Source organism: Falco peregrinus, chromosome 12, assembly GCF_023634155.1.
Source record: "Falco peregrinus isolate bFalPer1 chromosome 12, bFalPer1.pri, whole genome shotgun sequence".
NCBI classification, from domain to species: domain Eukaryota; kingdom Metazoa; phylum Chordata; class Aves; order Falconiformes; family Falconidae; genus Falco; species Falco peregrinus.
Window position 1 is genome coordinate 28092572 of NC_073732.1, and position 16373 is coordinate 28108944.

The 16373-nt window shown below is 47.0% G+C and overlaps 1 protein-coding gene across 2 annotated transcripts in view; it reads left to right on the forward strand.

Annotated features, from left to right (window-relative positions):
- Positions 1-8525, forward strand: part of VEPH1 (ventricular zone expressed PH domain containing 1) — a 101987-nt gene extending 93462 nt beyond the window's left edge. Inside the window, exons 16-17 of one of the 2 annotated variants that reach the window (XR_008749431.1) lie at positions 197-4716; positions 5471-8525. The gene's annotated coding sequence lies outside the window, so the exon portion shown is untranslated. Of the gene's footprint in view, positions 1-196 lie in introns of both variants that reach the window. The other variant, XR_008749432.1, reaches the window with a different exon arrangement.
- The last annotated feature ends 7848 nt before the right edge of the window (positions 8526-16373 follow it).

Sequence of the window (16373 nt, forward strand, 5' to 3'; positions counted from 1 at the left end):
GACGTGCCTTTTTCATCTGCGACTCTTTACTGTTATCTCAGTGATATGGGATGGTTTGTTCAGGGTTGCTCATGCACAGAGGGTGAAGCAGGGTTGATGATGCAGACAGCCTGCACTCCAGGACATCATACAGCATGTAAGGAGTGGGGAGGAAATCTACAGTAAATTGTGAATTATGTCTGTACAAATAATGCAGGTCTGCAGACCGGACTGCTGCCACCTCCGCTGCCTCTGGATGTAAATGAAGCTATGGAGCCAAACCTCGATTTAAAGGCAGAAGAGAAAGGGTAACAGAAGAGATACGATGGGAAATTTCCGTGGCCTCTCTGGCAGACAAGGAGATTCCAGTCATTTAATTTTCAATACCTGGACCAGTAAATCCTTACTTTACCCACAGGACTCACCATTGAGCCTAACAGGAATGAAGTTAATTCACAGGTGTGAACTCGTGGATTTAAGGTCTTAAGTTCCAGAACTACATCCTACACTAAACACTGGATTCAGCCACCAAGACATGTCACTGGAGTTCAATGGTACAGTAAGTGGGCCATTAAAACATTTTTTACAGACAAAACAGTCTGTATTTCTTAATCTTGATGCCAAGTTTCAGTCTGCCACTTATGCATTACATCATCAGTTTAATGCACACACTTATCCGCGTGCATATATGTGCGTACAAACGCATGTTGTCATCTACCTGACAGAGTATGGGGATGTGCAAAAAAAAAAACTTCACCACTGAGTGATTTCCAGGTCTGAGTGAGAAACTCGCGTAGGGCAAAAACGCAGCTCTGCTTCACCTGCTGTCTCAAGGTTTGTCATCAGTCGCTTACATCCTCCCTTTCAATCTCAACGTGATTGAAACAATATGGAATGCATAGCTATGTAGTTAGAGAGGCTTTGGGTTCTGTGCCAAAAAATAATTGCATAAAGTAAGAAGCTTAGCCACACTTCTCCTGTCTTGAATTAAAACTTGGAATAAAACAAAAGAGAAATTCAGCTGGCAACTTATTCTAGTCATCTTCCTAAAAGGAGAAATGCAGAAATCATCAATCTAGTTATGATGAGAGCAGGGAGATTTAAAAAAAAATTAAAAAAAATCCCACTGTTGCAAATTTTTCTTCTCGAGCAAATATATAAATAGTTTTTATTGGTTCTTTTTAAAACAACATGTATTGAAACGCTCTAGATTTAAATAGCTGCTTCCCTCTGAACAGGGAACACGTTGGTAGTTCCTGTTGTGCTGCATTTTCTTGGTTTGTTTGCTTGTCTCTGGCAGGAACCACCCCAGCCCTCCACGAAGACACTGCGAGCTCGGCAGAGGGTCCCTGGGCACAGGGTGTGTGGCAGCGTGCTTGGAAAAAGGGATGCAAACGCCCTCCCTGGCTGCAGTGCCAGGACTCTGCTGAGCGTCCACTCCTGCCAGGAGACCAGCTGCCTTCTCTCTTGCACAACTTTCGGTACAAAACATGCCATTGTCTCTGTGGGGGTAAGTTCACCTTTGCTAAAGAATCTTGTTATTTGGTCAGTGTTTGGTGGAGGAGAGGAGCCTCAGTCCTACGGCGAGAGGGCCAAGTCCCAACCCTGGCCGTGTGGGATGCTAAACCCACACAGTGTATCAGGTACCATGCTCCCCCTGCCCCCCATGGGCAGCAGTAGTGCCATTTCCTGGGGTCCATGAAAGCAGGCAAGCATCGCAGGGGTCCTGGCAGCAACGCTGGGGCTCAGCCAGCCGGTCCCTGCAGTGCAGTGAGGTGTCGCCTGCCGGAGCTGTGGCACAAGGTGGCCCAGAGCCCAGGCTGCCAGCAGGGAGAGCTCCCAGCCCAAACCAGCACCCTCCAGCCCTCTCTGCATACTGGGGGCACACAGCGAGCTTTAGCATCTAAACCCGAGCCCACAGCTAGAAAGCCAGACCAAAATACGGACCTGAAGACTCCCAAGTGCGAGCAAGTTCCAAACCTAACATGAGTTTTACAGATCAGCATAACTTCTCTAGGAAATACACTTCTTCAAAGCATTGGCTCCAGCTTACATGAACATTTTTATGTATGGACAATAAACCACTTTTTTTCTGGAAAACTTGATGTCCACCATGATTTCTGTGCCACACCACATGTATCTTTCAGGAATCCAAGTCTGGGTGAGTGTGTGGCCTCACATTACACTCAAGAACAACTGGTACTTCAGCATCACTTCTTCACCGTTCTGACGATACCACAAAGGGGAACAATCCAATGGTTTTGGCACCAAAGAGCTGGCTCACACCTCTGGGGCTATGGACCAGCCTCATCATGTAGCACTTCTGCAGTGAGGACAGGAGCGTGGGTCCTGTCCGCGGGCTCACACGACGCTGGGACCAGCCCTCCCATTGGTGGGGTGGGGGCTGGCGAAGTTGGAGAAGAGCAGGGAGCCAGCAGCGGGATGAGCTGGCTCCCAGCTGTGTGCGGTGGCAATGGTCTGCAGTTGCTTAAAGCACTGGATTAGTGCAATCCACAGGGGTTCTAGTGGACCAAAGCCCTGCTGTGAATGGGAGTTGGACTGGACGACCTCCTGAGGCCTCTTCCAGCATAAATTTTTCTGTGATCTATAGCAGTGCAAGAGGATTGCCAAAAATGTATCAGCAGCTACCATCACGTCTTCTAAAACAAACTGCAAAGCACTGCTGCGGCACTGCACAGCCCCTGGCGCCTTGCTATGCCGTACGGGTGCAGCTGCGTGCATTTTTCCTCTTGTGATGCCTGCTAAGAGAAGAGCAGACAAAGCCTAGACTTCTCTGTAAGCAATGTAGCTAACGATGAGCTGCTGTGCAAAACTTTCTCACATGGAAAATCTCTTTCCCCTCCTTCCTTCAAAACTCTGCTGTCATAACCATCTTTCTTCCTGTGCTTGTTTTGGTTACAGCTGTTTGCATCTCTGTAAGCCCCAGATGAGTTTCTCCCGTGTGGACCCATGCGGGGACTCCCATCATTGAGCCATCCACCTGATCACGGGGATTGACTCGTGCCATGCCTGAGTCGGAGCAGGGGCCCTGCAAGCGCCCGTTTGCCAGCCATGCAGTGCTTGGGGCAACCTGAGATGTGCAAAGTGTGGGTCCCCTTCTGCTGCTGGCTCCCTTCCTCCTCTTCTCCTCTGATCTCCAGAACACAGGTATTACAGACTTCTTACCCTCCAATTTCCCACTCACGCCTCACGTGGTTTGACTGCCCATGGCTGCAGGAAGGGGAGCAGCGAGGACTGTCTCTCCTGACCCACCTCTGCTGCATCCAGCCGTGGTCAGGGAGAGCAGGTGGCACAGTGGGTACAACACGAGGAGCTTACACTGGCACTTACAGCTGCCGCCTGGGCTGAGCTCCACCATGAGTAACACCACCACTTTTAACAGCTCAGGGGAACACAAAGAATGAGGTAGTTTAATGGTAAAAGCTTTGTAAGATAAATATGAAAATTATACTTAGCCAGGCAAATTATAAGTAATCATATCTTTAACAGATTTAACTACTTGATCTATTTTTCTGTTGCTCACAAGCAAAATGTTCTTTGTTTCAAGTACATTTTTTCTATTATTCCCTGAAAAATTCTTGTATTCCTTCCTGTGAAGTTTTTGCAAACGGCTGTTTCTGATCACTTGACACGTACACTGTGCTGGTCAGTTTTACTGCCCAAACGGTATTTCTGTGCCCAGATGGCAGGACCGTACCTTCTGGAGTCAGATGACAAACACCAGCGGTCTCCCACAAACCCCCTTATTACGTTGTTGTTTCTTCCCCAGTGCTAAACTGCCTGCTCTTGAAAATTCAACTTAAAATTTTGGACATTTTTGCTGTGTTTACTAAGTCTCAAGCGGATCATATTCTCAAACCCAACCAAACAACAATCCAAGGGAGGACTGCAGGAGCGTGCCGGCAGGGCTGGCCAGGCTGTAAGCTCTCCAAACTGTGGCCGCTTCCATGGGGCTATTAGTAGCTCCGCTTGACAGTATTTCCTAGAAATACAAATATAGGTTGTACACTGAAACTGCCTTCCCAGGGCTTGTTTATGAGAGCTGAGCCCAGTTCTGGGAAGTTTGCCAAGGAAATGTTACCCTACAGTTCCCTCCCACCTCCCCAAACAAAGCATTCCCCCAGTGTGTTTGACAGAAACAGAATAAAACAGGCGATAAATGCTTAGGTATTGCATACAGGCATTGCATGTGGGTATAAATGGAATAAGCTGAACATTATTTGTCCAGCTTTGCTGATTCTGAGCTCAGCAACCCATGGGAATAACCTTGCCTGCTTGTTGACAAGTCATCTAATTCATCTTGATACTGATGACTAATAGTCCTCGGGTAAAATCCTTGGCCTCACTGAGGTCAAATGCAAAACTACTATTAACTCTAATAGGGCCAGAGTTTTACTCCGCTCTCTGCCTGTTGTAGTGGTACCCTTACCGCTTCCTACGATCACTGGACTTGTCCAGCTGCAGAAACATGAGCCCTTCCCTCCCCAGCGACAAACCTCAGACACCAGGTTTGTAGTAAGGAGTATTTCAGCAAGAAAAGCTGTTTCTCTCACTTCTACCAGCATTGAGCATCACCTGTGCCTCCAGCAACACACACTGGGGCTTCCTCTCATGGCAGCTGCTTCATGGGACCTGTGAGATGCGGCCACCCTGCAACGTTGCTTCTCCTGCTTTGGGGCAGTGATGGTACTCCAGCTGGCTTTTCATGGTGAAATGGTAGGAGGAAGCAGGAAATAAACAATTTTATGGGTTTTGTTTCTTTGTTTTTTTCATAGAAACAGGCCTGCACCAATTAGGAAGTATTTATATTGCACCTGTGAAGGAACAGGACATTGATCAATTAGATGTCAAATTACAGCAACATTGAGTTGGCTCAGTTATACCATAAATCTCCCTGTTGTCTAATTAGGTGAAGGAAAATCAGACTTGATTCATCTGACTGCTTCACTGAAATGACCTGGAGCTTTCTAAATTGTTTGTGTTTGGGATGGTTGTGTCAGGACCTGAATCTCCCTGGCCAGCCCCCCCTGGGACCCCCACCCTGCCCCACCCCAGGATCCCAGCCCAGGGCCTCCGTCCTGCCCCAGCGATGCTGCAGGAGCCGGTCCCAGCCCCACCAGGGGATCCCCCCTGGCCCCAGGGAGCCCTGGCAGGTTTCACGCAGCCTCAGGATATTGAAAGATTTATATTTATTTGCTTCTGTAAATGTGGATACTGTAATATAAATGTCCGTCCATCTTCTGTGGACATAAAGCATTCAACAGGTAATCCTGGCATTTAATTAACTGCAACTTTTAGTACACACTGAAATCCCTTGGCTTTTTTAGGACAGACGTACCAATATGTTTAAGTAATAAGTATTGTTTAAGAGCCAAGTTTTGCCTGCTGATCTCTGCCCTCCACCCCTGCCCTTCACTTCTTCCTCAACAGGGAAATCAACCTGGACATGCGATTTCTGTCTGCCTTGCAGGTAAAGCATGGGGAAACTGGAATCTGAGGAGGGCCTCACAAACCAGGCAATGCTCTGGCTGGCAGAAAGCCTCAGAGAAGATTGCTTATTGAGGTCGGTGGCATTGCAGCCCCCGGTCACCCCCCAGCTGGTGCTGAGCGGCTGCTTCTTCCCTGATTTCACTGTGCAGTGCATGGTTAAAGATCATTAAAAGAACGTGATCACAGAAAGGACGGCAACGCTCCCAGGTTAGGAGCAAAAAACCCTGTTTTCTAGTTACTGGCAGTTGATATTCATGGAAAATATGTGTGCCTGTAAGAGGGTCCTTTGTTTTTACATACTTTTTGTAAAAGATAACTTTGCCTTACCACATAACGCTCTTGTCAACAGCTACAAACCTGTATTCTGTGGAATGAATCTTTATTTAAGAGTAAACAACAGTAGAAGGCCATGTGTCACAAGGTGCAAAACAGTTCTGCAACCAAAGGTCTCTGCCTGGTTGTGGTTTGGGGCTTCCAGCCCAAGGGAAAACATTCATGGCAAGTAGCGTTGTTTTTCCTTTGAAGAACACAAGTGTGAAGATCCTTTGCTTCAATGCAGGTGGTGTTTAGGCAACAGCAGACTGTTTTTCCAGCTGTCCATGACTGGGTCTGTTCTGACACAGAGAAGCCACCGCTGGGTCTCAGCTGGCCCAGTACCATGCCAAGGGCATTGCTGAATCCCAGCCACGCTCTCGCACAGCCTGCCAGGCTCCACTTTCCCATTTGGTGGATCATGCATGTTTTCCCCTCTACATGGTCTCAACCCCGCTCTCCTTGTTAGACCTTACTGATGTCTTGTTCCTGCTGCTGAAACATCCACAGTTCTGTGTTGGGTTTAATGTGTAGGAATCCACTTGTTTTATTTTCCTCGACTCATTAAGTTTCATTAAGACACGCAGTGCTCTGAGTGTCGGTGCTACCCTTGTTCAGTTACACAGCGGGGACGGCAGGCTGTGCCAGTGCCCCGCTCTTGTGCTGCCCCTCAGCAGCCCGGGAAGGCCGCTCTTCTCTTCTGAAGGAAAGAACTAATTCTAAAATAGATCAGGAATTCAGAGGGAAACAAAAAAAAACAGCGTCCCTTTCATTTTGGCCATGCTTTATTTAACCTGCTCTGGTCACTCGTTCAATGAAGTCCCTTTGCATCCCACTGACCAACGAGCAAGTGATCAGGACCAACATCAGCATCAAAGAAACAGTGGAAGCACATTTTCCACTAACACCTACAAGGTGTGTCTTTAAAAATCATCTAAAACCCACACTGCAAAGAATCAAAGGCGCTTTCTAAACACACCCCATGTGTGTACGGGACTGTGACTGCTCCGTTGGCTCTCTGCCGGAGGTTGTACAGTATTGGGCTCACTGTGTTTTCACCATGTGGCTTGCAGATCTGGATCCAGCACGATATGTCTCTCTGAGAACTGGGCCCAGCAAGTTTGACATGTCCATCAGTAGGACAAACAGACCTTCAGAGGAGCTCCACAGTTCTCCCACTCCATGGCTGGGAGTCCAGAGACTAGTCCTGGTGGCACTGCACCAGGAAGATGCCTTACATGAATAGAAGAGGTCAATTATTTGTCTAAAATACCACAAGACCCCTGACAAACCTCAGTTCTACCCCCAAGGCCCTTGGGGACTCCGAATGATACATGTCTATAATCCAAGCCCTGGTTTAGCTGCAAACCTCTGACTGTCCTGTCTTCCACACCACCGAGAATACTCCCTCAAAACAGGGCTGAGTCCTGAGCCCCTGGCAGAGCTCACTGACACATCGCTGAGGTGTCCCGCGGGGTTTACACCAAGGTGAGAGCCGTCTGAACCTTGCCGTGCTTCACAGGGCAGCGGCAGAAGGTTAGGGAGCACCTTGCTTCCTGCTACGTGGGAGCAGCAAGAAGGGGCCACAGGAGCTATCTGCATCTCTCTGCGTCAGCACAAGGCATTCAGGTGCTACGAGCATAGGCGGCTGGCAGAACTGCTCAGAGCCCAGTGCAGGGTACCTGCGACTACCCTGAGCATGTCCGATCATTTTAGGGGACAAATTACTTGACACTCTTCACTCTGTCAAACATACTACTGGCCACTGGTGGTTGCTTCTGCTTCCTGACAGGATGGCTGATGGTGACGGACAGGGGGAAAAGAAAAAGATAGTAAATGTTGGGCAGGGAGAAAAATTTGTCCTGGGCAATGTTATTCAGCCAGAATTTATCAACAGCTTGATAAACACCTTGCAGTGTTTTTGTGATATGTTTGTGAATAATCAAAAAGCAGCAAATAGAATAGAAGCTGCATATTCAACTGTTCCAGTTCTGTTGAGTGCTTCACATCTGGTTGTATACTGGTCCACTTAATCACTAAAGAGGGTGCATGTGAAAAGCAGTTGCCCTCTTCAAAAAGCTTATTTCTGCTTTTGGGCTTCCCTTTCTGCTATCTATTAACTCTCCATACTCACAGCAGCTCACTTTCTCACTCGCAGCCTCCTGTTGCTCTGATTGTCTTTGACAAGGGCAATGCAATGGGGATGGGGAAGGATGATGGAAAACATTATGATTTATCAGCAGCCTGTTGTACATACTATTATGAAATGAGAAATAAAACCCATGTGTAAAATATCAGTATTGGTACTAAACTATAAAGCTCATAAGGCTGTTAACTGTAGGGAAGGCTGTGACGGGGTGGATCAATGGTCTCAGACGAAAGCCAGCTGCCCAGTATCTTGCCTCTGACAGCAGCCAGTAGCGGATGCTTAAGAAGAATGTAGGAGAAGACAAGTATCAAGTGACCCCCTCTCTGCACCATCCTCTTTGCTATCACCAGTAGACGCTTCAGGGAACTCCTAACACCAGATGCTTCTTCCTGAACACTACATTTAATAACGAGATTTTACCCAATCCTTTTTAAAGTCATCTGTACTCTTGGCCTCCACAACATCCTGTGGCTATGAGTTCCACTGTTTAATTATGTGTTGTTTGATCGTTTCAATGTCCTCATCTGCAAATCTAATAGCAGCACGAAGGCACTGGAAAACACCTAAGTAATTCAGTCGCCCAGCACTGAGGGCTCCAGCCTCCTTTTCCTTCCACATGAGCACAGCAGACACTGTGGAAGCTTTTTGGGGCATTCACAGCAAGTGCGGCAGGGCAATGGGAGCTGGTATGTGAGCTCCTTGACTCACAGCAGAAGAGTGAAAGGGAAGATGACTCGAGATCATGAGGCTTATCTGAAATCTGAAGTTGCATCTGAACACTTAAATGCAACAGGATCTTCAGGACTTTTCTATTGTTTATTTCTTCTGGCCCGTTCTGTCACAAGGAGCAGCAGAGTCTCACACCATCTAGTGTAACGGCAAACTAGACCACAAGTCCATTGAAATATGAGCAAAATAGGTCTTTTTCCCCAAAGAGCAGCTAATGGGCCTTCTAAACTTTCACAGCTCCTGAAGAATTCCCCATGTACATCCAACTCAGTTGCCAGCTGCCAGTCCGGTAAACCTGGCCTTGCCCAAAGAGCCTCAACCAGGTGAACGGCTGTGAGCGGCACTTGACGGCTTCATGTACACTATGTTTTGCCTCTTCCTTTCAATCTTCCTTTCTTTAAATCTGTGATTCTAATAACGGTATAGCAAGACCTTTCTTTCAACTTCTGCCTCTATATCAGTTACTTTCTCTAGTCCAACCCTCTTTTCATTTTTCTTTGGAAAAGTTCATCTCTGTTCTTTCCCCTCTGAAAGGCTGGATTGTGATTAATGGAGGCAACAGGAAAATGAGCACTCGAACACGTGGGATTGAAGTGTGACATAGCAGTCACCTATCTGTTTCAGGAATGATCAGGCCTCCCAGAGCAAATCCATTGGCAGAGGCGCCTATTTATATGCAGACATTGTTTTTTGGTAAGGAGGATATTTAGGACAGATCTTAAAGAAGCCATGTAGCTTTTCAGGAGGTACCACCAAACAGGCAAATGACTGCAAGGGCACTGGCAATAAGCAAAGTTCACACTTGTCTGCAGATCGGCATCTTTGGCGGAAAGTTTCACACGTTGATGGCACTCTGTGAGATCCACCAGCCTGTGGGCACTTCTCACTAAAACAAGGGTTTGATTTTTCCAGCTCCTTTCTACCAACTTTAGAGTCTCCATGGGATGAAGTGTCCCCGTGGTAGAGGTTCCCTGCTTCTAGGACCCAAGTTATCTCAAGTGTCCCCCAGAACAGCACTGGATAGGTATGAAGCAGTAAGAGGTGTAAGTGAATTAAAAGAGAGAAAAGAGGGAAGGAAGAAGTTTCATGGAACTTCACATAATTCTGAGTAAGACAGCAAGCAAAGTCTCAGCGGGATGTGACTAGATGGAGTGTGTCTCTGTGTACATCGTAAATCATCGAGGAGACATAGGCACCGCTAAGTTACTGCACACCCACAGCTGCGGGTGTCACAGGCTGCCTCCTGCAGAGAATGAATGTCAGCACACACTGCGGCTTCACTGCACTTCCCTCTGGGCCTGGTGATTTTAGGAAAGGTCTAGATATATGCATATTTTTTTCATCATTACATTGTGGGTTAACAAATACAGATTGACATGAAGTCTGAAAATGCCAGAAATGCCTTTTGGCCACCAGTGGATTGCAGCAGCTTGTTAAATGTTCACAGATTGTTTAGGTAGGCTAAAGTCTGACAGGCCCTGAGATGGCCCCATTGGAGACACCTTTCATTCATTCGGCCTCATGTGTGAGCTTACACAGCACACTCTCCCTTAATCCTAGCTGTATCCCAAAATGTGACTTGGGACAAACGGCATTGCAAAGTGGTCAGCTGGACTTTGCCAAACTGTCTGGAAAGTTCCCATTAACAATCAAGCAAACCACATTTTCTCACCTCCTAAAGAGTAACTGAACTTGAGGTAGGTATGCAGAAGCGAGTGCCTAGGCTTACACAGCTAACAGCCAGCTGCTGGGGTTTAGGTAATAAGTTGCAGGTGGCAGAAAGCTATAAAATGGGCAGCCGTGGCAGCTGGGGGTATGGGGAGTGTGAGCAGGGTTTGCTGGTACAGCAATGAGGTGGTGGCTCCTCAGGGCTTCCTTGTCACCTGGTGTGCTGAATGGTGAGATTTCGGGTAGGCTCACAGACCAGGTATGTTCAGCAGGAAAAGTCCACCCAGAAGGACAAGGTTATTGGGTCTAGTCTATGAAGCTCCTGAATTTGCTAGAAGCTGGGTGATCAGCTGAAGGAAGCCATTGGGTAGCCTGCTTTGGTCTTGGGCTCTTCAAGAGTCCCACTGCTGCCAGGAGCAGGATGCTGAGCAGCTCTGGATGTTTGCTTTGATCCAGTTCAGCTGTTCTGGAGTTAGAGGTGATACCACAGCTGATCCCATCTCCTCACAGGCTGCGTTTGCAGACACTAAGCAGTGGTAGGTGTTGCTCTGACTGTACAGGGGAAGCAGGTGGGGGTGTGATGGCTGGTTTTTAGCCATGCTATACATTAAGTTTTGAATGCATGGTGGGTTATTTCAGAGGAGCAAAGACCTTTAGGGGAGGCCTCATTCTGCTCCAGAGTCACTAGAGGGAAGGAGCAGATATTTGGGGGAGCACAGCCTGTGAAATACATCCAATCTGAAATAATGTATTGGTTATCTTGATGTGGTGTAGGCACAGGAGAATCAGAACTGTCCAGATACATGGTTGAGATTCTGATGCTTTCAGCTGGCTGAATTGTTTAGGTCTTCTATTAAGCTCCAGTACAGTAAAAATGGTAAGTAAACCTGTGAATTTTATTTTGATAACGGCACATGCAAATAGGCTTAAAAGGGAACAATTGAGTTACGCTGATCACTTCTGTGGGTTACACTGTAACAGCAAAGCAGATGTCTGGCATTATTCAAGAGAGTGTAGAGTCAGCGTAAGACTTGGTTTTGCTGTGAAATAAAGTCAAAAGGTCTTTCTTCTAACTCTGCCGGTAATATTTGCAGGTGCAAAAGAGCCACAAAATCAAAATCAACACACTTTCAATCTGACATGATCCATTATTGGTACATTCCTGTTTGCAATTAATGCAGGATAAATATGGAATCTCCCTTTTAAAGATCTCTAACTTCCCACCCTCTCCATATAAGCTGGCTCAGAAGGTTCTGCCACCCTCCCCTGCTTAGGTGGAGGATTTGTACTGCAGGATCCACTTGTAACTTCTGTACGAACCTCTATCAAAGTTGCTGGAGACAGCCATAAGATGATGGATGTAATTTTGATTTTATTTATTTAGTTCACTTTGAAATCTAGTTTTACCTAAGGTCAAACACAAATGTTTCCAAGTTTTGGTTGGTTTTGTAGTAAAGTGCTGCCTCCTGCTGGGCAAAAGGCCCTGTAATAAACCTTCAGTAACTTCCTATAAAGTATTTCTTTCACCTGAAGTTTAAGAAAGGGCTTTGCACAGATTGGCAATGAAATAGGATATCTGTTGTGCAAGCTGTTTAGCACAGAAGGAAAAAAACTGCCTGCAGACAGGGCTGCATAAGAAAATAGCTTGATATTTCAAGGCAGTGTGTTTATCCCTCTGAATGCAGAAGGATGCCATCAGTGGGCCACCTATGCAGGGACAGAGATCCAGGCTGCGGCTTTTCTGCCTTACCTTCGTTATAACAAACAGGTATGGCCCAGACCAAACCTCTCTGCTTGTGCCCAGTTTGGTGCAAGTGGAGAGGTGAATCCCTCAGGGAAGGAAGGGGGAAACTAGCTTTTCCTGATGCAGCGCTCAATATCAAGCTGAGGTGGTCACTGGCAAACTTACAAGAAGCACTTAAGAGCAAGCACAGGGTCCTCCCAGTCCCCCGCCCTCCTCTAGCCTTTCTGGCCCAGTGATATCTCTGCCTGTGTCCACATTAGCAAGCATGTAATGCTCATAATGGGGAGCAGGTGCGCTGAGAACTGATGTTCTCAGCACACCTGCTAAGAAGGTACTTCAGACCCACTCCAGGCAGTCCAGTGGGCTGAACTCCCTCTACCATGACAGCAGGCTCCTGGAGTACTGTCTGTGGTGCAGCTCCCTCCAAGAGGACCAAAGGTGAAAGCACAGCCTGTCCCAAGCACCTTCTCTAGCGCTGCATCCCAGGGGTGCACCCAACCTGCTTTGGGTGGTGACTGCTGGAGAGCGAGCCCTGTGCACTGTAGGGGCAGAAGGGACATGCAGGGCTGTCAGAGGGCTCAGGGCTGGGAGGGTGTTGGATAGCAGCTGTGAGTAAGTTGCAAAGAGGAACGGGGCCCGGGGCTTGCCTGTATGCCTTTTGCTGGCATGCTGCAGGGTACTGCATACCGGCTGCCACAGTTCCTTGCTGGGGGTGCCTGCTGGCCCCGGCTCAGGGTGCCTAAGCCACCCTCTCCCCACACTCGGCACGGGTGCTTCAGGGACTGGCGCTGGGCTGCAGTCCCCTTGGAGCACATCAGAATTCCAGGCTGGTACCGAGGCACCTCCAAGCTCTCTTGCACAGCAACACTTGCAGTCAGAACATGCCTATATTTAAAACAAACAACAAAAAAAAGACAGAGGAGGGATGAAGGAATTTACTCACTTGTACTTGATCCCTAAGTAGTGTTATTACATATCCTTGCCAAAAACTGGTTTTGATTCATATAGGGAAAAACACTAGCAAATTATATTGTCAGTCCTTCCAGAAACTAGCTAAGGCTTAGAGCATCTTTAAAATCTCCTAGTTCAGACTGTGCTCGATTCCAAAAATAAGTGACAGAATTATTCAATTATGTTGGTTAAAAGGAAAGTTAAACAAAAGCCTTACTCTAATATATAGTACTGTACAGTATGGGGGAACTTTGCTTATAATGGTAGAAATCCCAATTTCTGTCAATCATTGAACAAGGTATGCCCACTTACACTCATAAATGACCTGCTAACATGAATGTTCAAGTCTTCCCTTGTTTCTAATTAACTGGTATTGAAAATATTCTGGGATAATGGCATCCCAGTCTATACTTATATGCCAGTATACCCTGGCAGTGTACATCCTATCTACATTTATATGCCAGTTTTCTCTCGGCGCTACAGGGACAGACAGCTTATTGATGACAGCTATAACTAATGATTTCAAATTGCCAGTTTATTTTTTATTTGCAAATGACTTGTGGTCTAGCAGTGGCAGTATCTGTGTGTATTTAATATTGCTGTTGGTTATATCAGTAACGAAAAGCTTGCCCGTATATTATCAATTTAATTTCCTCCTTTGCTAGTGAGACTCTTGGTAACTTAGCATCCTTTCTCTCCCTGTCCTGCCATGCCTGACTGAGGATGACACAAAAATAACTGCCTTAATGCTTTTCTGCAAAATTGCATCAACCCACTAGATGGCAAACAACCACTTACAAATGCCACAGATACAGCTGTCTTATACAACCAAAGGCACATCAAATTCACCACTGCTAAACAGCTAAAGGAATTAAATTTCTGCTTATAGTTAACCTCACAAGAGAAGCTTGTCCAATAATCACTAGAAAAATATCTTATTAAAAGCTCTTTTACATTCATGGATTGTGAGCTACAATATGAGCTTTCACATAGCTCAGACCACAAGCTATGACCAGCAGCATATTCAGCATCATCTCTTTCTCGCAGGAGCACTGAAGGTGTTTTTCAAGTAAGTTTCCACTTATTCTAAGAATATATATACAAAGTTTTCACTTATCCAGTGAGTTACTTTTGGCAATGTGATCTATAAACTCCAAGAGGCTGTGCTATTTTTCTAAGTTGCCTCACTATGCCCATAAGGACAGAATTTCACGCTTTACTGCAATCCGTGGGAGATCTGCCACTGACTCAGAGCCCAGTAGATTTCACTTAGATGCTGTAGCAGAAATAATGTCCCTGACAGAAGAGCAGACATGACGAGGCAAGGACCTGATGGACCTGATCTTTCTGCTTTGAATCATTGTCTGGGGAGGAAAAAATAGAATAAAAGACCTCTTGTGGTTAGCAAGACACTTGAAAATGCTTTAAAGCGGAGAAAGCTTGGAAAAATGTGAAGAGACGCTTGAACAGTTCACAGGCCATTATAGCAATTCCTACAGTGAAAGAAGGCTGGCTGGTATGTTTAACTCACCCCCAGAACTACCACCTCTCTGCTCTCTGCCCTCCCCTATGCACCAACTACTATTTTAATACTTGGATGCTAGTGGTAATAACTTGTTCAATATTAAAAGCAGCTTTTTATACTTATATACACAAAGGGCTCCTCCTCAGGCTAAAGAGCAGTGGAAGTTCTTGCAAAAAACTCAAGCTGCAGAGCAGGAGAGGGTGTGCAGCCCCTCGGGTAACCCTCGCTCCCCTTTCAGAGAAGCTCTGAGCAGCCCAAGAGCCCTTTCTGGTAACTCCTGCAGGCGGATACCGCTGCTATTGCTAAACTGGCTTTACACTCATTTTGAGCTGACCCACAGTTCAGTAAATGCAAATGGTGAAGCAGTGAAAGATTTGCGTGATATTTATATGAGATGAAGCATTTCTGTACTATCTCTTTGTCTGTAGGGGAAACACCTGGTGAAACTGCTGGCTGATTGCAGTTCAATGCTTTCTAGACCGTGCAGCTGCTCCTGCAGTCTATCAGATAAAGTTTCAGGACATGGTCACCCCCCCCAGCCCTGTCCCCCTTCAGCAGGATGTGGTCCTGTGACTTCGGTGCACTCGCTGCCATAGCACAGAGCCTCTCTCAGGCTTGCAAACACGCACCACAGCCTCACCATGCCTGAGGAGCCCAGCTGGGCTGATGGCCGTGCTGCAGCAGGGCTGGGAGTCACCTCTGCCTCCCGCTGCAGCTCAAGGTGGCTGTCAGACCAAAGCATCTCGCTGCAGCTGGACCAGGGCTGCTAATGCAGAGTCTGAATGGGCAGGAAACAAGGCAAGGCTGCCAGTGCTCTGAGCCTATACAGCATGCCTCTGTTGGGCAGTTCCTGGGTAAAGCTGTTCAATCTTAAACAGATTTAACTAGGAAATACTTGCTTGGGCTCAGTCTGCTAGCAAGTACTAGACTGGTGCTTGCATGGCCCAGGATGAGGATAACATGTGTGATGCTTGGGTCTGCAGACTACAAGCGTCACAGCTAGTAACAACAAAACCAGACACTACACTTGCAGCAGCACTTGGTGACTTGTCCGTGCCTGCACATGCTCCTTGGCTTCCCAGGGCTGCATGTGCATTGCTCTGCTTCAGGAGAGAGGGGTAAGCCCTCACCAAGCTAGCATCATCTTTCTTTTTCTGTCCTTTAAAGCTGCAGACTCATGATGCAACCTCTAAAAATAATTCAGGCCTCTCCCTGTAGTGACAAATATCCTCCTGCATGAACCAGAGCTAAATCTGTCTCCAATGTGCGCCTTTCAGGATACAGGCTGTTCTTTTCTGGCCCATCACTGCTTGCTTCTGTTCATGCTCTGCGCTAGCGGCTCTGCTGTGAGTTATTCCAGGTCAACACCTTGACCCTGTACTTCCTTGTTCACACGCCTACAGCTACCAGCCTGTTCAGCTGTGATATATTTGCACCACATCTGCATACAGGGAAGGTCAGCACTGGAGGACTGCACGCAAAGGACAAACTCAGGCACGTTCCCCGTTCAGGTCTTTCACCATCATGGTGATGCAGGGTGCAAGAGCCTCTTGTTAAAGCAAGGGCCTGTGCAGTGAGTCTGGGGACTCTGTCCCATGCTGAGTGTCATACTCCCCCATTTGCTATTTGCCCATTTTTTTTTTTTACCTCCAGAGACTATCGGACCCTCGGTAACTTCCCTGGGATGGATCTGAGGCAGGTGCTTGTACAGGCATGCATACAGAGCACATCACTTCTTTAAAGTTCGTGGTGACCAGCTGGTGGGGATAACATCAAGCCTAGTTGTGCATTCCCCAACCCCCCAA